This window comes from Gracilinanus agilis, chromosome 1 (genome assembly GCF_016433145.1).
Source record: "Gracilinanus agilis isolate LMUSP501 chromosome 1, AgileGrace, whole genome shotgun sequence".
Lineage (NCBI taxonomy): Eukaryota > Metazoa > Chordata > Mammalia > Didelphimorphia > Didelphidae > Gracilinanus > Gracilinanus agilis.
In genome coordinates, this window is record NC_058130.1 from 523,916,751 (window position 1) to 523,933,045 (window position 16,295).

Genomic DNA, 16,295 nt, shown 5'->3' on the forward strand with positions numbered 1-16,295 from the left:
ATGAGAAGCATTTCCTGATTACTTCAACCAATCCACATCTCTCTATTTTTATCACAGTCTTGGATTATTTTTAACTTGGTATAAAAATTGTGATATTCTTTGGGATATATAGTATGGTCACTCAATGCTGGGAGTCTTTTGGTCTTGACCAGAAGTCTGGCTTTATTGGGAGACTGATCCTCTCCGAATAAACCTATATCTTTATGGCTCAGAGACTATTATCATTTGTGCTCCTGTAGTTAAGATATTAGTATATATAGTGATATTAATGCTTCATATAATCAGTTAAGCCAAGCAAGATCTGCACCAAATTATTTGACTAGTACACATTATCAATATTAATATCTGATCCGGTATTTCATTAATATTTGAATCTTTTAAACTTTAAATGGTATATCACAAAGCCTTTACAAATAAGTATAACTCAAACCAGCTAACCAAGAGTATAACCAAAACATCAGGAAAAAAAAAAGATTTAGAGGAAAAAGAATCTACCAGAATACTAAGTTAGAGTTTCACTAGAATAATTTTGTCAAATGAATCCTAATATTAAAGTCAACAAATATTTATTAAACACCAACTATGTGCAGAAACTATTAATAGTTAAGCCCAATCCTACATAGTACATACACTGGTAAGAAGGCATAATATATACAGAAAGAACTGCATACAAAAAATAAACACATAAATGAACCAGAGGTATACTGAATTAAGATAAACACAATTAAAGAAGAGATTTTAAGTTTACAGGGAAGTTAACAAATTAATAAACAAGACTATGGCTAGAGTGTTTATCAAAACATTCTTCCCACACCCACACCCAACTTCATCCCTCCTCATCTTCTGTACTACTGTGGAAGGCAACATCATTCTCCTAGTTCTTCAGGGAGATAGCCAGCAAGGTATCACCCTGGACTATATCTCTGCCCCCATACTAAGTTAACCTATGATTTCATCTTTGAAAGGTCTCTTGAATATGCCCACTTCTCTCCTTTGACATTGCCACCACCCTAATACATATAAGGCCCTCATGCCTGGATTATTGCAATAGCCTGCTGGTAAGTCTGACTGCCTCAAATCTCTTCCCCACTCCAAAACATCTTTCATCGGGCTGCTCAAGTGACTTTCCTAAATGCAAGTTCAGGCATGTCACCTAGTCTTATATTCAATAAACTCTAGTGGCTTCCTCTTATCACCAGGAGCAAATGCAAAATGTTCTTCTGTTTGGCATTCAAATCCCTTCAAACCCCTTCCTGCCTTTCCAGGCTCAACATGTTCTCCTACCAAACACATATTCTTCAATACAGTGACATTGGATTGTTCCTGGATGCTCTATTAACAAAATACCCCATCTCTCAACTCTAGGTACTTTTTTCTGGCTGTTCCTCATGCCTGGCACACTTTCCCTTTTCCACTAACTACAGACATCCCTGGATTTCTTTAATCACAACTAAAATCCCAACTTCTACAGGCAGTTTTCCCCAATCTCTCTTAAGTCCAGTGCCTTCCTTTGTAAACCCAGAGTCAGAATTAAAAATCCAGACCCATGTATAATATTATAGTGAAATAGGCTTGTCTTCTAACTCCAATTCTTGTGCTAATTTTACAATCTTGTTACTCATTTCTTCTAACATTTCATCAAACTTCAGGCACATTTTTTTCCAAATTCTCATCCATGTTTTTGTTATATCTTCTCATGCCTTAGCAATATTTTAGATTGCATGGTATATATTATAAGACTTCCCAAAATCTCTCAACATCAAGGCTGTCAATGCAGAATCTAGAAGGCCCCCAAATTGTAGCCTAGTAAGAGTCAATGACCCCCAGTTTAGTTAGCTAGAAGGTGAAAGCCTCAAGTTTGACCTAGTCACAGGAGTTTCTCCCAGAGGGAAAAGTCCAACTTCCCAAGTCACAGACTAACAATGGACCTTAAAATAGTTTAAGTGGGGATGGCTAATCTCATAGGGCCCTAAGAATCTCTTTTTGTCCCAATGGTTTCTTCCCTTAGGCCAAAGTCCTTGGCCAAGGTAGCCCAGCCCAATTGAGTTCATAGCTAAAGCATCAGCCCAGCACTATTATTGAGGTCTGGGACTCCTCATTTTCCTTTGTTACTGTAGTAAAACCAATCAACTATTCCTTTCATCCTCAGTCCCCAGGTTCTCACTTTAATGGCTCTTTGGAGTAGTCATCTAGCCCAGCGTAACTCCCAGGGATAATGAACCCAATTGTAGACCCTGTAAAAGTTTGGATACCAGACTTTTACAGTAAAGGGCCAAATACTGGACTTATCCCTTTCCAGATTAAAGACTTGGTTTTCCTGAATATTTAATAGTTGGGTGTTTTTTTTTTCAGTTTAACAAGTCCTTATCAGTATCCAAAGCATCACAAGTTGTAATAATGTATTGTTTAGAGGGAAAGTAGACCACTTTTAAATTTTCATTAAAATCATTTAGATGAGGAGGTGGTGACCTGGGGCATTATCCAAAATAAGCAACTTATTTAGTGCCTGCTATGTGTCAATCACTAGGTTATGAGCTCAAGGATACCAATGGGGTGGGGTGGGGGGTGGGGGTGGGGGGAGAGAATGGGACAGAAGAAGACAGGACAAAATATTCTCTTCTGGAACTCAAGTTTGTTGACGAGGAGACAACAAAGTACAAAGATGTAAACAGGATATATTGTACTTACTTAAGAATTATCAATACAAGATTTCTCTCCTTCAGGAATGAAGCAGTGCATATAAACCATTGTTCAAAGATAATAAAAGATATCTATGCATTAGGGTTAGAATAATAATGCTGACTCCTTTCAGTGCTCTGGAATTTTCTAAGTGTTGAACAAGAACAAGTTTTAATTTGCAGGTACCATTCTCCAGTAACTAAAGCTTTATGTTCCAGCAATTTTTTTTTTTCATCCATCAAAATGTAGGTTCATATGAAGATTCAAGATGGCATTATTTTACAAAATAGGCTGGTTAGCTCTATATGGACTCCTCATTACCTACCTGCCTCTCCAAGCTGTTGCCAAAACCTATGATTTCACCTTTTAAAGATCTTTTGAATACGTCCATTTTCTCTCCTCTGACATTAATACCACCCTAATAACAAGGCCCTCATCACCTCATGCCTTAATTATTTGCTCCTGCAAGTGGGGATCTTCACTTTTTTTTTTCCAGGAACTCTGGGAACTTCTTTGCCACTTTAACATCTGTACTAGCGGCCTCCTCGCATGTGCATATTATGAAAACCTGCAAAATTTTTAAATCATGCAAATCAATCCACTGCTTGCTATTAATACCTAATGTTTCTTCAGGGTACTTTACATCTTTAAATCTTTTAAGAGACTTCAAAGCCTTGGCTTGAAAGAAATATTCTTCTGAGTCTGTTCTGTCCACAAAATTAATAGTTTCTCCATCTCTAGAATAGCACTTTCTCTCTTTGACCCTTTTACAACATGGTTCTGTATCCTTCACTACTGTGTTCATAGTTGGCATCTTCTAAACATGGAGTTCCTGTGCTATAGATGAATTTAAATTTCATTTTCTTTTCCAAATCTACTGGCTTACAATTACAAGATAGTTCACTATTGCCCTCATGAGCACATTTGCCACCAACCATGGTGAAAATACTGGATGGTGAATTAGTACTGAACTCAAGGTAGCACAGTAGTATCATTCATTCACTGTATGCAGACCCACTGGTACTGACTTCCTACTGCATCAAACACTTTCTGAAAATTCTTAATTTTTTTACATATGGATTTATTTCAGAATTAACATAATGCAAATTAAATGAAGGGAGAAGTGAATACAGACTTCAAGACAAAAATATTTTCTATTTGTAATAGCAAAAAGAGAAAAAAACCTAGGTCCCCATGGATGGTGAATGAGCAAAACCGTATACTCAAAGAATTTTAAAAAATCCTGAGAGATAAATGCAATCATGGAAGTTAAAGAACATAAAGAAAATTAAGCATGAAAAATACATTTCTTCGATTATTTTGCAATTAACCCCAATTTGAGAGATGTGTATATGGGGTTAACAACTACTAATAAAAAGAAATGTAATCTAAGTAATGTAATCTCCCAAAATGTAGTCTAAGTAGATTAGAATTGACCATTACCTCCCTCAGTCTAGACACTAAACCAGTAATGGCATGCAGAGTGCTCTTTGTGGGCAAGCTGTGCCCCCCTTCCACCCTCCCCCCACAAAGGTTCATTATAAGAAAGGCAGAGGAATTTGTGTAGAACTACTCCCTTCCCCCTCTCCGCTGCGCCTAGACATTTTTGCCTAGACATTTTTTCCGCATCACCCACCCCTCTATGGGAACACTTCCTCCCTCCCCTATGTGGGGCAAAGGGGACCCCCAGCACTTGTGGGCGTGTGAAGCACAGCACTCAATCTCTAAAAGGTTTGCCATCACTGCACAAGACCTATGATCTATTTTAACAACCTGTTATCACATTACTTCTTGCAGATACCATTTTATTGATTCAAGAACATTGAATATTCCAGATTCCTTTATTCATGAACAATCTGTCATCTTGGCACACCTCTCCCACACTGTATTAGTGCAATTAACCCATTAATTATTTTTCATTTAACCAGTTGAATAATCAAAGCAAAGCACTCAAAATGCAGCAACACCTAGTCTCCGAAATGCTTTGTTAAAAAGTGGGTATACTACTATCTTAAGAATATACTTTCTTCTTTTTTTTAGAAAATCAAAAGACACATACACACCCCCAAGCCTATCTCCAAGCCTATTAGCACCTCTTCTATTTCTAGTTTTTCAAAGACTACCAAGGAGGGACTCAATCTTGTTTGTTCTATCCTTCTTAGTCCAAACATAATTCTTCTTGAAAATAAACAGACATGGGTTCACATCTCATCTAGCCATCTACCCTGACACTGATGCTTATTCAATTAGAAAAACACATCTAGAACAAACTGCAATTAATTATTTTTTCCATTCAGTTTCATTATTATTATTGTTCGGTCTGTTCCAAAGAGCCATCCCTATCTTTTGTCTTTCTCATGTGTCTAGCATGATTTTTAAAAATTGTATTGTTTGTTTTCAGCCATGCCTAACTCTTCATTACTTTTGGAGTTTTTTGGCAAAGACACTCATGTGGTTACTTGTGTGGTTTGCCATTTCCTTCTCCAGTTCATTTTACAAATTAGAAAACTGATATAAACGGGATCAAGTGACTTGTCCAGGATCACAGAGTTATTTGGTCTCAGTCCTTTACTAAAAGTCTTCCTGACTCCAGGCCAGGCTCTATCCACTTCGACATCTAGCTGCTCTTTAAAGCAGAAACAAGCTGACGGTCAAATCACCTAAAAAACTCAACCTACTACTTCAGTGCTACTTCATACTCATCAAATTGAAAAGAAAAATTAAATCATAAAAAGTGCCAGGAGAATTATGGAGAAACAAGCATACTCATTCACTATGGAAAAAAACTACTCAAATCTTTACATAAAGTAATTTGGCAGTATAAACTACCCCCTTTCACCCAAGGACTCCACTTTTGAGACTATACTCAGAATGTTATCAAAAACAAAGAGCTACCTGTACAGAGATGTTTATTGGAAAAAGTAAATCAAGTATAAGGAATATAAAGAAATATGGAAAGGTAATCATAAACATTTACTTAAAGTTTGAAAAATATTTTACATTATCTCAATTAAATTCCTGGGCCTTGCTTCAGCTGTAATATAAAGGGAAGGAAGGTGATAATTCCTTAAGTTCCATATCTAGTTAGTCTGTTTCCCCTCCCTTTAAAAACTTACCTTCTGATCTTAGAATCAATTGTATTGGGTTCCAAGGCAGAACAGCAGGGTCACACAGCTAGTCTTGAGACCAAACTTGAACCCAGGACCTCCTATCTCCAGACCAAGTTCTATATCCACTGGGCCATCTAGCTGCCTCTATAATTTGGTCTTAAAATAATTAAAGTGATACCTGGAAGCCAAATTTACCTCCCTATTTTAAGAGTTCTACTTCACTTTATTTTTTTTTTTACTTCACCTTATTTATTATCCATTCTCTACATTTTTTACATAGATATCTGAAACCAAAAGCATTTTTTATTAATCCTCTTAAGACACTATCACCTTTGAATGATCAGTTTTCCACTAGTATCCAACATGCTAGAACAGTGATGGACAACCTTTTGAGCTTGGTATGTCAAAATTCGCCAAAAAAACAAGCATAACTTGGGTGGTGTATCACTTTGAGAAAAAAAACATAATTTCACAATATTTGTAGTTTAAATTATAAAAATGCATAATTGTAATAAACCAAAATAGGTAAATTAATATAGGTAGAATTGTCATCTATAGTGTCTATACCAAACTACAGCAAATCCCACACTTCTGTAAGCAGCTGTATGTCGTGCGTGTCATAGGTTTGTCATCAACATGTTAGCAGCATGTTGGTCGTTAGTTTAAAGACCTCTTTAGTGGATCACAAGTCTACAGGAAAACATTTTTACCAACCATCTCAAGATATCTACATCCTTGGCCAAAAAAGAGAGAAGGCATTATTTTTGTGCTTGTTTGGGTGAGAGGGAGGGAAAGGGGTGACTATCTTTGTAAACTCCGTTTAAAGCAAATCAAATAACTGGAATGTAATAAATGCTTGCTGACCAAGGCACACAAGAGTGCTGGGACCTGAAGTCAGTAAGACAAAGAGTTTAATTGTGACCCAGAATACTTAACAGCAATGTGACCCTGGGCAAGTTACCTGTTTGCCTCATTTTCCTTATCTGTTAAATAACATTAGCATCTGCTTTCCAAGGTTGTTGTAAAGATTAAGATGTTATTATTCTAATGTTACCTGGCCAAGGCTTCATGAAGTTCCTAGCAACTTTTCTAGAATCCTCCCCAAAAGTATAATTAAATTACCCTTTCACCCAAAAGCATTAACATTAAAGCATGAGTGGTAAACAAATGAAAAAATATAAAGTACCATGTACTAGGGATGCAAATATTAGAGGGACAGTCTTATCCCTCAAGGACAGGAGTAATCAGTGTGTAACCACTGTCACCCTAAAAAGCTACAATTCCCAGCACCTCACTCTCTTCCTGTCATTACATGTTGAAGGAGACAGGATATAAATTCTGTGTTGTTCTCTCTTCTCTTCTCCGGAGTGCGTGCTGGCTTTACTCAGGTTTTCACATTTGACTTTTTGTTCCTTTTACTTCAAGTGATTATTAATAAATCTTTTATATTCATCTTAACCGTACATTTATGACAACCACAGAAGTGGGGTTTAGAACCCTTAATTCTCTCTGAGTAGATTAGTTTGAAAAGAAATCACTATTCTCCGGCCTTTCGCCTCCCCTTCTTCAGCTCCCCCTCTCTCTGCCAATCCTGCTCCTACTACTACTGCTGCTGTTGCTGCTGCCATGTCTTTTAGTCTTTTAGAACACACAAGCTGGGAGTCCTTGGATCAGCAACTGGGAAAGTATAAATCCTTTTTTCCTTTATACTGCCAACACCTGAGTGCTTGCCTTGGAAGGCTGGGTGTGTTTCTCTTAGGCAATAGTCAGCCTCTTAAAGGGCTTCTAACCCTCTTAACTCCCTGTCCATGTGGCAGGGGAAGCAAGATGCAACCTGGTGTTTTTAACCCCTAGGGCAGGGGTCAGCAACCTTTTTGGCAGTGAGAGCCATAAACGCCACATTTTTTAAAATGTAATTTCGTGAGAGCCGTACAGGGCTCACAGTGCGCGCTCCTGTAACAGCGCCTGAAAAAAATTGACTTTATGGCTCCTGCAGAAAGAGCCATATCTGGCCCTCAAAAGAGCCAGATATGGCTCAAGAGCCATACGTTGCTGACCCCTGCCCTAGGGGGCGGAGAAGGAAGATTACACTTGAGTAGAATTGCAAGAAATTTTCTACCCCCTTGCCATTCTGGCTTGCCCAGTCTCTACAATACATCCGATATGGGATTCCTCCACACTATGCTCAGTGCAGTGTGACCAGAGAAATCTAGATCGGTGATGGGGAAACTACAGCCCTCAGGCCAGATGCGGGCCCCCTGAAATGTTCTATGTGGCCAAGTGACATTAATCTTAATCTGATGAATATAATGAGTTAGGTACAATATGAGCATTTCCTTTCCTTTGGCCCCCTCTTTAAAAAGTTTGACCATCTAGATGACCATCCATCATCTAGATCAGTGGTTCCCAAACTTTTTTTGACCTACCACCCCCTTTCCAGAAAAAAATATTACTTAGTGCCCCCTGTCACATACTATCACCGCCCCCTTACAGTTATTCACTGCCCCCAAATGCACCTGTGGCCATCACCGCCTCCCTGGATCGCTGCAGCACCCACCAGGGGAATCACTGATCTAGATGGATGATGATACTGGGGAGGGGAAGGAACTTTTTTAAAAAGAGTCTGGAGGTGAAATTTAAAGGTTGTTTGTTTTTTTTTTAATGGAAGTCTCTGTATTGGAATTGGAAAAAAGGACTTGAGTTCAGTGTCTGTATCTTGTCACATATATTGTATTTGCTGACTGATTTTATTTTGTTAAGTTCTGTTACACTATGTCACTTTAACAAGAGGTAAGAGTCCATTTAGTAGTTGATGTAAAATTCTATAGCACTATTCCCCATCTCTGCATTTACAAAAATAGCTCAGTGGATTGAGAGCCTGGCCTAGAGACAGGAGGTCCTAGGTTCAAATCCGGCCTCAGACACTTCCCAGCTGTGTGACCCTGGGCAAGTCACTTGACCCCCATTGCCCACCCTTACCACTCTTCCACCTAGGAGGCAATACACAGAAGTTAAGGGTTTAAAAAAAAAATGTAATGGATGAGATAAAGACATGCTTTATATGGCTGTTACAGTCTCATCCAGGAGGTGGGAAGGTTTTCCTAGGGGGTGTGGCACCTCTGGATGGCATTACCAAGGTAGCCTAGTAGCTTCTATATGGTTTTTTCTATTTGTAACTCTTTCTCAGCTTACTCTACTCCTCCACCAGAATGATTTAGATTCTTGACTTTTTAGACCCAAAGGTTTTCTTGAACTGCTGCTATACTACTGTTTTTTGTAAAGCTGTTTTCTTAGTGAAAATTAATGTATCCTGAGATGAACCCATGTGAGGAATTATGTAATTGTCATAAAACTAGTTTTACAAAGTTTTTCTTGTTTGAGAGTAATTTTAGAAGTAAACTGCTTGGAGAAGGAACCGTGGAGATGCCTATAAAAACTTTATACTGCACCGAAAAATCCTGTCAGCTTTGGTGGAGCAAGCTTTTTGAGCAGGTAGAAAAACTTAGTTAACATATATATAATACTTGACATTAATTTAAATCTTACACCAAGGAGGTGCACTATGGTTAAAGGGATGATGTGACTGACATACTCTTCTTCCAAGAATAGTGACAGTTGGTCAGGAAATAAAGTGAAACATGGCTGGGGAATGCCAGAAATATTGGACCAGGTGCAGAATTCACAACTTGGATTTCACAACATCAGAGCTCCAGGGCAGCACTTCCAGAGTTAAAAAGTTTAAAAATATTCCAGGCACCAAGAGCAGACTGGTGGGAAGATGACCAAGTAATAGTAGTAGTCTGATCTGACAAGTCTTATTATACTTTCAGTAATATCCTAAATATGTCACAGGAAATAGCTAACATTTCTAGTATTCATTTCAGGTCATCCCAAAGCTACTTTGGTATTCTAGAGCAGGAAATTACCATTCAATTCCATTTACCCTCTAGTATAGCTAGCTAACTTTTATAGATAGCTAGCCTTTCTCCTTAAGCTATATATTCTCATCATAAAATTCTGCTTCCCTTCTCAACAGAAACCTATTATTTGGTTCAAATCATTCAAGGGTCTTTCCAACTTTCCTTCTATTGTTTTGGTTCTATTCCTCTATCTTTTGGACACTTGCTAGTATTTCTCTCTGCCTTTTCTGATTTTCCATCTTGTTTTCTATTTGAAGAACTTATTTTCAGGACTACTTCACTCTTTCTAATAAGTTGAACAGTATTAGAAATATTTCCCCCATTCAGACAACTATAAAGTCAATGGAAAATTATCCCTGCCCTCCAAACTTTGCTGGTTCATGATTTTAAGTTCTCTATACTTCTTACTGCTTGCTATTCATGATATGATGCTACATATTTCAAATCATGTATATAATAGCACATATAACTTGCAGGCATTTTTTTTTTACCTTTTCCTTCTCTTCTGTATTTACAAAGGAATCTTGATTATCTAGATTTTTTTTTAAAACAAGCCTGTCACATAAGACACTATTTTTTGACAAACAATATTGTATAAGTACAGTGATGTCAAATTCAACTAGAAACTAGGGTTACTAATTCATAACTAAGGACTGCATGCTGCATACTGACTTAATAAAACATTTTAAATGAATACATTTTAAAATTATCTTTATTTTTGTTACATTTTTCTCAATTACATATTAATCTAGTTCAGTAGCACTCAAGAATATTGTGGCCAGCATGTTTGGCATCTCTGGTATAGTGAGTGGCATAGACTGGTGAATTAGGAAAACCTGGGTTCAAGGGCATCCTGACACATGTTAAATGTGTTAGAAAAGTTATTATTAATGTATTAATGCGACTTTCTAAGCCTACGTAATAGTATTAATCATAAAAATTATTTTGTACCACTAGTAACAGAAAAGTACATCATAAAACATCAGAAATCACTATATTCAACATACCTAGTCAATGTTCCAATAAATCTTAAAACATATATTATCCAAGAAAAACTCCAGATCTGACAAGAACATTAAGAATCATTAAGAAATTAAGTTTACATTATATGCAAAATTTTAAACCACATAAAAAATTAACTCATTGGATATATAATCTAAATAGTAAAAATCATAGCACGAAAAACATTTAGAAGATAACTAAATAAGGTGCCTTTTACAAGGTTATGGGACAGAAATAATTCTGGGGAAATTTTTTTTTTTATTACATGAAATTGAAATGGTTTTTGCCCACAAAACAATGGGACAAAGATAAGAAGGGAAAGGACTACTTGGGGTAAAAAATGATCAAAAGCCATTCCTAATAGAAGAACTGCAAATTTATAAGTCATGAGAATGCTCCAAATCACTAATAATGAAAGAAAAACAAATTAAACCGTGAAGTGAAACTTTGGTTTGGCAAATTGGCAATGATGACAAAAGACAATTGCCAATGTTGGGAGAGATTATAGAACGATGGACAAACTGATGTGTTGCAGGAGGTATTGTGAACAGGTCCAATAATTTAAGGATACCAATGTGGAATTGTGTAGTAAAGACATATAGTGATGAAATTATCTATACTTTTTTAACCTGAAGATTCCATTGATCTTTCAAAAAGGGCCTATAAATAAATATCAGAATATATATAGGAGCACTTTATGTGGTAGCAAAAAAACTGCAAAGTAGTTGCCCATCAACTGGAGAATGGATAAACATATTGAGGCTCATAAATATAATTTAATATTATTGGGTAATGAGAAATAATGACTATGATGCACTGAAAAAGATGAAATTTTGCAAAGCAAGGCAAGTAAAATCAGGAAAACAATATACACAAATGACTGCTGAGAGAAAAATTTAGTATTCTGTGTTCTCAGAAAGTCTCCCAGATCATAAGTTAAATTATTCTAAACCTAAACATTTCTGCTTAGAAAAAATCCAAAAGGACAAAAATCCATCCTGCTTTTGAAATTCTCACATGTGCCATTTTTGCTTACAAATTACAGTATTTTCCAAAACAAAATAAAAGAAAGTGTAGTAACAAAATTAACATTTAGTCACTTAACTTTGGCATACCCTGGAAAATGATTTTCCTAAAACAATTTAATTTCTTCTCTTCAAGTATTCATTTTTCTACCTGGTTAGCAGTATACCCAAGTAATACTTTTATGAACTAAATTAATCAAAGACTTCTTCCTTTTCTTAGTCTGATTATTACCTGAATTATTTCAGAGAGAAGTCTTTTCTAGGGAGACCATGCTCCTAGATTTACAAACTGTTTTTGCCTTTGATAAGAATCATCTTAAAAGATTTCACTGTAATATGTTTTGGAATTGACAGCTATTAAAATAACCTTATGAAAAAGCCTAAATATTCCAATATTGGGGCAAAAACTCACTATTCAACAAAAACTGATGGAAGAGCTAGGAAGTGTCTACTTGGAATCTAGAAACCCCAAGCTTGAGATCTTGAGACTCCCTCCCACACCCCAAGTTTGACTTTGTCACACGATAATTTCTCCCAGAGGGAGATTCCAGACTCAGGATTTCAGACTAACTTCAAGCCCCTTAGGTGGGGCTACCAGACTCAATAAGAAGTTAAGTACCCTTTTTGTCCTAGAAGTTCTCCTATTGTAGCTCCTTTCTCAGGTAACCAGCCCTGGGCTGGATCTTTCCCTTTTGTGTCTATTGTAAGGCATCAGCCTCTCCCAGATAATCCTGTCTAGAACTTATTTCTTGGTAGCCATTCAACTATACTCCAGTCCTCAGTTCCCCAAGAGGTATTTAAGTTCCCCAATTTTCATGGTTCCTTGCTGTCATCTTGGATCTATACAGCCAGAGCCTTTGGTTCGGTGTGGTTTCAAGCCTGTGACTCTGTGTGGAGGCCTAAAGATTGTACCGGTTATAGACATGTTTTGTTTTTTTTTATTATCTAATAGTTCTGCATTTTTTCCAGTTTAACAATAGTGATGAATCATACACACACATTCAAAACAAGTTCACAATTTAGATTAAAAAGGGTAAGATCATAAGCAAATTATTGGTCATAGAAGAAATTGCCTGTCAGATTTATGGGAAGAATTCATGACCAAGAAAGAAAGGCAAAGTAAAAAATGGATAATTCTGATTACATAAAATTAAAAAGATTTTACATAATCAAATTCAAATACAGCTAAAATAAGGGTGGAGGGAATCTTTGTAATAAATTTCTCTGATAAAGGTCAATCCTAAATTATATAGGAACTGAGTCAAATTAACAAAAGAATAACAGCCATTACCTAACTGATAAATGGTCAAAGGACAAAATCACAATTATCATATAATAAAATGCCCTAAATCACTAATTAGAGAATTACAAATGAAAACAACTTTGAAATGTTACTTCACATTTATCAGATAACAACTGTTTAAAAGTAGCTGGGAAAATAATAATGCACTGTTGGTGGAGTTGGGAATTAGTCCAAACGTTCTAGAAAGCAATTTGGAACTAGGCCCCAAAAGCCAATCCAGCAATATCACTATGAGGTCTAAATTGCCAAGGAAATCAAAGAAAGAAGAAAACCCATATATGTGTGTGCCTCTGGAATTTCAAGAGCTATGCCAGAAAAATGGTCTGGAAGGTGATCTACAAAGATTGAGAGGTGTGACCCTAAGAAAGAACTCTCACTTACAATTGATTCATCTGTAAAATAAGGATGTAGCACCTATCTCTGATATATCTTCAAGTAAGATATATGTAAAGCACTACAATTCTTAAAGCATTGTAGAGATATGTAACTTTTAGCTTATCTAGATCTTCATATAAAATTATATAAATCATATAAAATCAGGATAGTATTAATTTCCTTCCTACTCTAAAATTATAAGGATTCTTAGAAAACCATCTAACAGTGCTCTATTCAAAAATCAACTATCAGGGGCAGCTGGGTAGCTCAGTGGATTGAGAGCCAGGCCTAGAGATGGGAGGTCCTAGGTTCAAATCTGGCCTCAGTCACTTCCCAGCTGTGTGACCCTGGGCAAGTCACTTGACCCCCATTGCCTACCCTTACCACTCTTCTGCTTTGGAGCTAATACACAGTATTGACTCCAAGACAGAAGGTAAGGGTTTAAAAAAAAAAAAAACTATCTCCTGACACCATAGGATCATGATATCTTTTTAGCCTAGCATTCTAACAAAATTGACATCTACATATTTGATATACAAAATGACCCAGGCCTTATGAAAAATGACTTCTGAAATATAACATTAAATGTTGCTTATTATAGTATATTACTACATCCTAACTTTAAAAGTGGTAATTCATGTATAATAATTACCAATTAATCAGAACATTCAAGTAGGAATACAGGTCTTAAGCATTATAGATTAATAAGAATTTGACTTTAAATACATCACAACAGGGAATGAATTATTTGTAGTTTCTTTCTAAACCAGTTGGTAACAGAGCCAATCTCTAATTGCTGAGGAACTGAATATGACAAAGTGCAAGATTTGAAATCAGAAAGACCTGGATACAAATTCAACTTCAGACATTTTGTGACCATAGCCAAGTCACTTAACTTCTCTGTGGCTGCTTTCCTAATCCAAAGAGAGCTGGGCTCAATCTCTAAAGTTTCATACTACTTTAAATTTTTTATCCTGTGACCTCAGATCCTTAAGCAATTGCTAGATAAAATAATACTAATTACAACAAACTGAAACTTTAAATAAGTGGGTTTCAGAATGCAGTGTCTAGAGTCAAAAAGACAACTTCCTGAGTTCAAATTTGACTTCAAACACTAGATGTATGGAATCTGGGCTAGTCACTTAATCCTCAGTTTCTTCATTTGTAAAATGAGCTGGAGAAGGAAATATCTTTGCCAAGAAAATCCCAAATGGGGATTGAACAACAATGCAACTTTAAAATGAAATGACCTAAGTGTAATCACCAAGCCAAATGCTACAGAAAGTAGGTACAGTGTAGGAAGAAGCTGCAGATATACTCAGAAAAAATCTAAGAGACCAGTCATAAAACTTTAGATATTGGATAGCTATACAAATTCACAAAATATGGGTGTACAAATTGAAAGCCACAGACAAAAGACAAAGCAAATAGACAAACCATCTCAAAGGCATCAATGGGGACTAGAATATGACTTTTTGTTCATTTTTTAAGGGGAATAAGTGGCACTATATATTAAGAAAATATTCTAACATAAGGAAATTCAGGAACCAAAGTGAGAAAGCTTGGTGAAGAATATCTGGATGAAAATGACAACGGCAGAAACAAAATATTGTCAAGGTAGTGTCTGAAAGACTCTCTGAACAGAAAAAAGAAATAAAAGTTGTGGAATTCAGGAAACAGTTCTCAAATCTGGCAAAAGGGCATGAGTACTAGTGATGAAAATCTTCGTTTATCTGGACAATTGCTGGAGCTCTGTCAAGGATGCGTAAATTTCCTTCCTGACTTGCTTTTAATGATTTCATCCTTAAGAAGGATTTGTATAGCTGTCCATATTAAAAGATACATTTTCATATTAATCTGTTTTCTCTGTTCTACTATGTGCATAGAAATGTTCATTATGATAGGTGTTTATTAAGTTCAGAATAGACTAAACTAAAACTAAAAAACAATGCTTAAAATTATTTCATTCTTCAAAAGGTAGAATAACGCTAAAGAAAAGCTAAGAATAGTTATAGGTGTGGGGGAAAGGCGGATAGGGAGGAAGAAGACATGTTATATAGAAAAAATTCCGTTCTATACAATAAACACTTATTAAGGTCCTACAAAGACAAAAATGGATAAACCTGTACAGAGAGAAATAAATTATATATAAACATGAAAAAAATGAAGGACTGAAAATGTGTCACCAGGAAAGGACTCTTCAAAGAGCAATTTAGTCATTGAAAAAGGTGGAGGCAAGAAGGAAGAACATTCCATGCATGGGAAAGAACATATACAAAGAGAAAGGGATAGACAGAACCTAGATAATGGAATGGTAATTAGAAATATAGTCAAGTTCTTCCTCATCACTCCTCCACAAAGCTCTAGAAAATGTACCAGATTCCTGATCAGGAAATTGGGGTAAGGGGGGGGTAGGAGGGAATGGGAGAGTTGAGTCATTTTTTCCAGTCTAGGTCAAGATAGAGAAGTCTGTGGTCACCTGGGGCAGAATCTAGCCAGAAACAGCTGCATGGAACTTTATAGCAAAGGGACTGAAAGAAGATCAAGACTGTGTACCAGGAAAAGAAGAGCAACAAAGAGAGGATTGACCAAATGCAACAAAAAAGAACAGGTGCCAACTGGCAACTCTGTCATCACTACCCAATTCCAGGTCACAAATCCATGGTGGCCTAAAGGAAGAATCTAAGCCTATCAGTATAGCATTCTAAGGTAGAAAGTGGTCATGGACCATAGGCTGACAAGGAGAAAATTCATAAGATGCACTGCAACACATGGCTCTTTCACTCTGAACAAGTCAACTAAACTTGAACTCCAATCAAGGGTGAACCCACAGATGTGCTCAATAAGACCCCATTCTGGATCAGAACACTGACCCACTGCA

General features: G+C 36.5%; 1 protein-coding gene across 1 annotated transcript in view; it reads right to left on the reverse strand.

Annotated features, from left to right (window-relative positions):
* UBE2V2 (ubiquitin conjugating enzyme E2 V2) overlaps positions 1 to 16,295 on the reverse strand; it is a 60,932-nt gene that overhangs the window by 21,289 nt on the left and 23,348 nt on the right. The window lies entirely within an intron of this gene.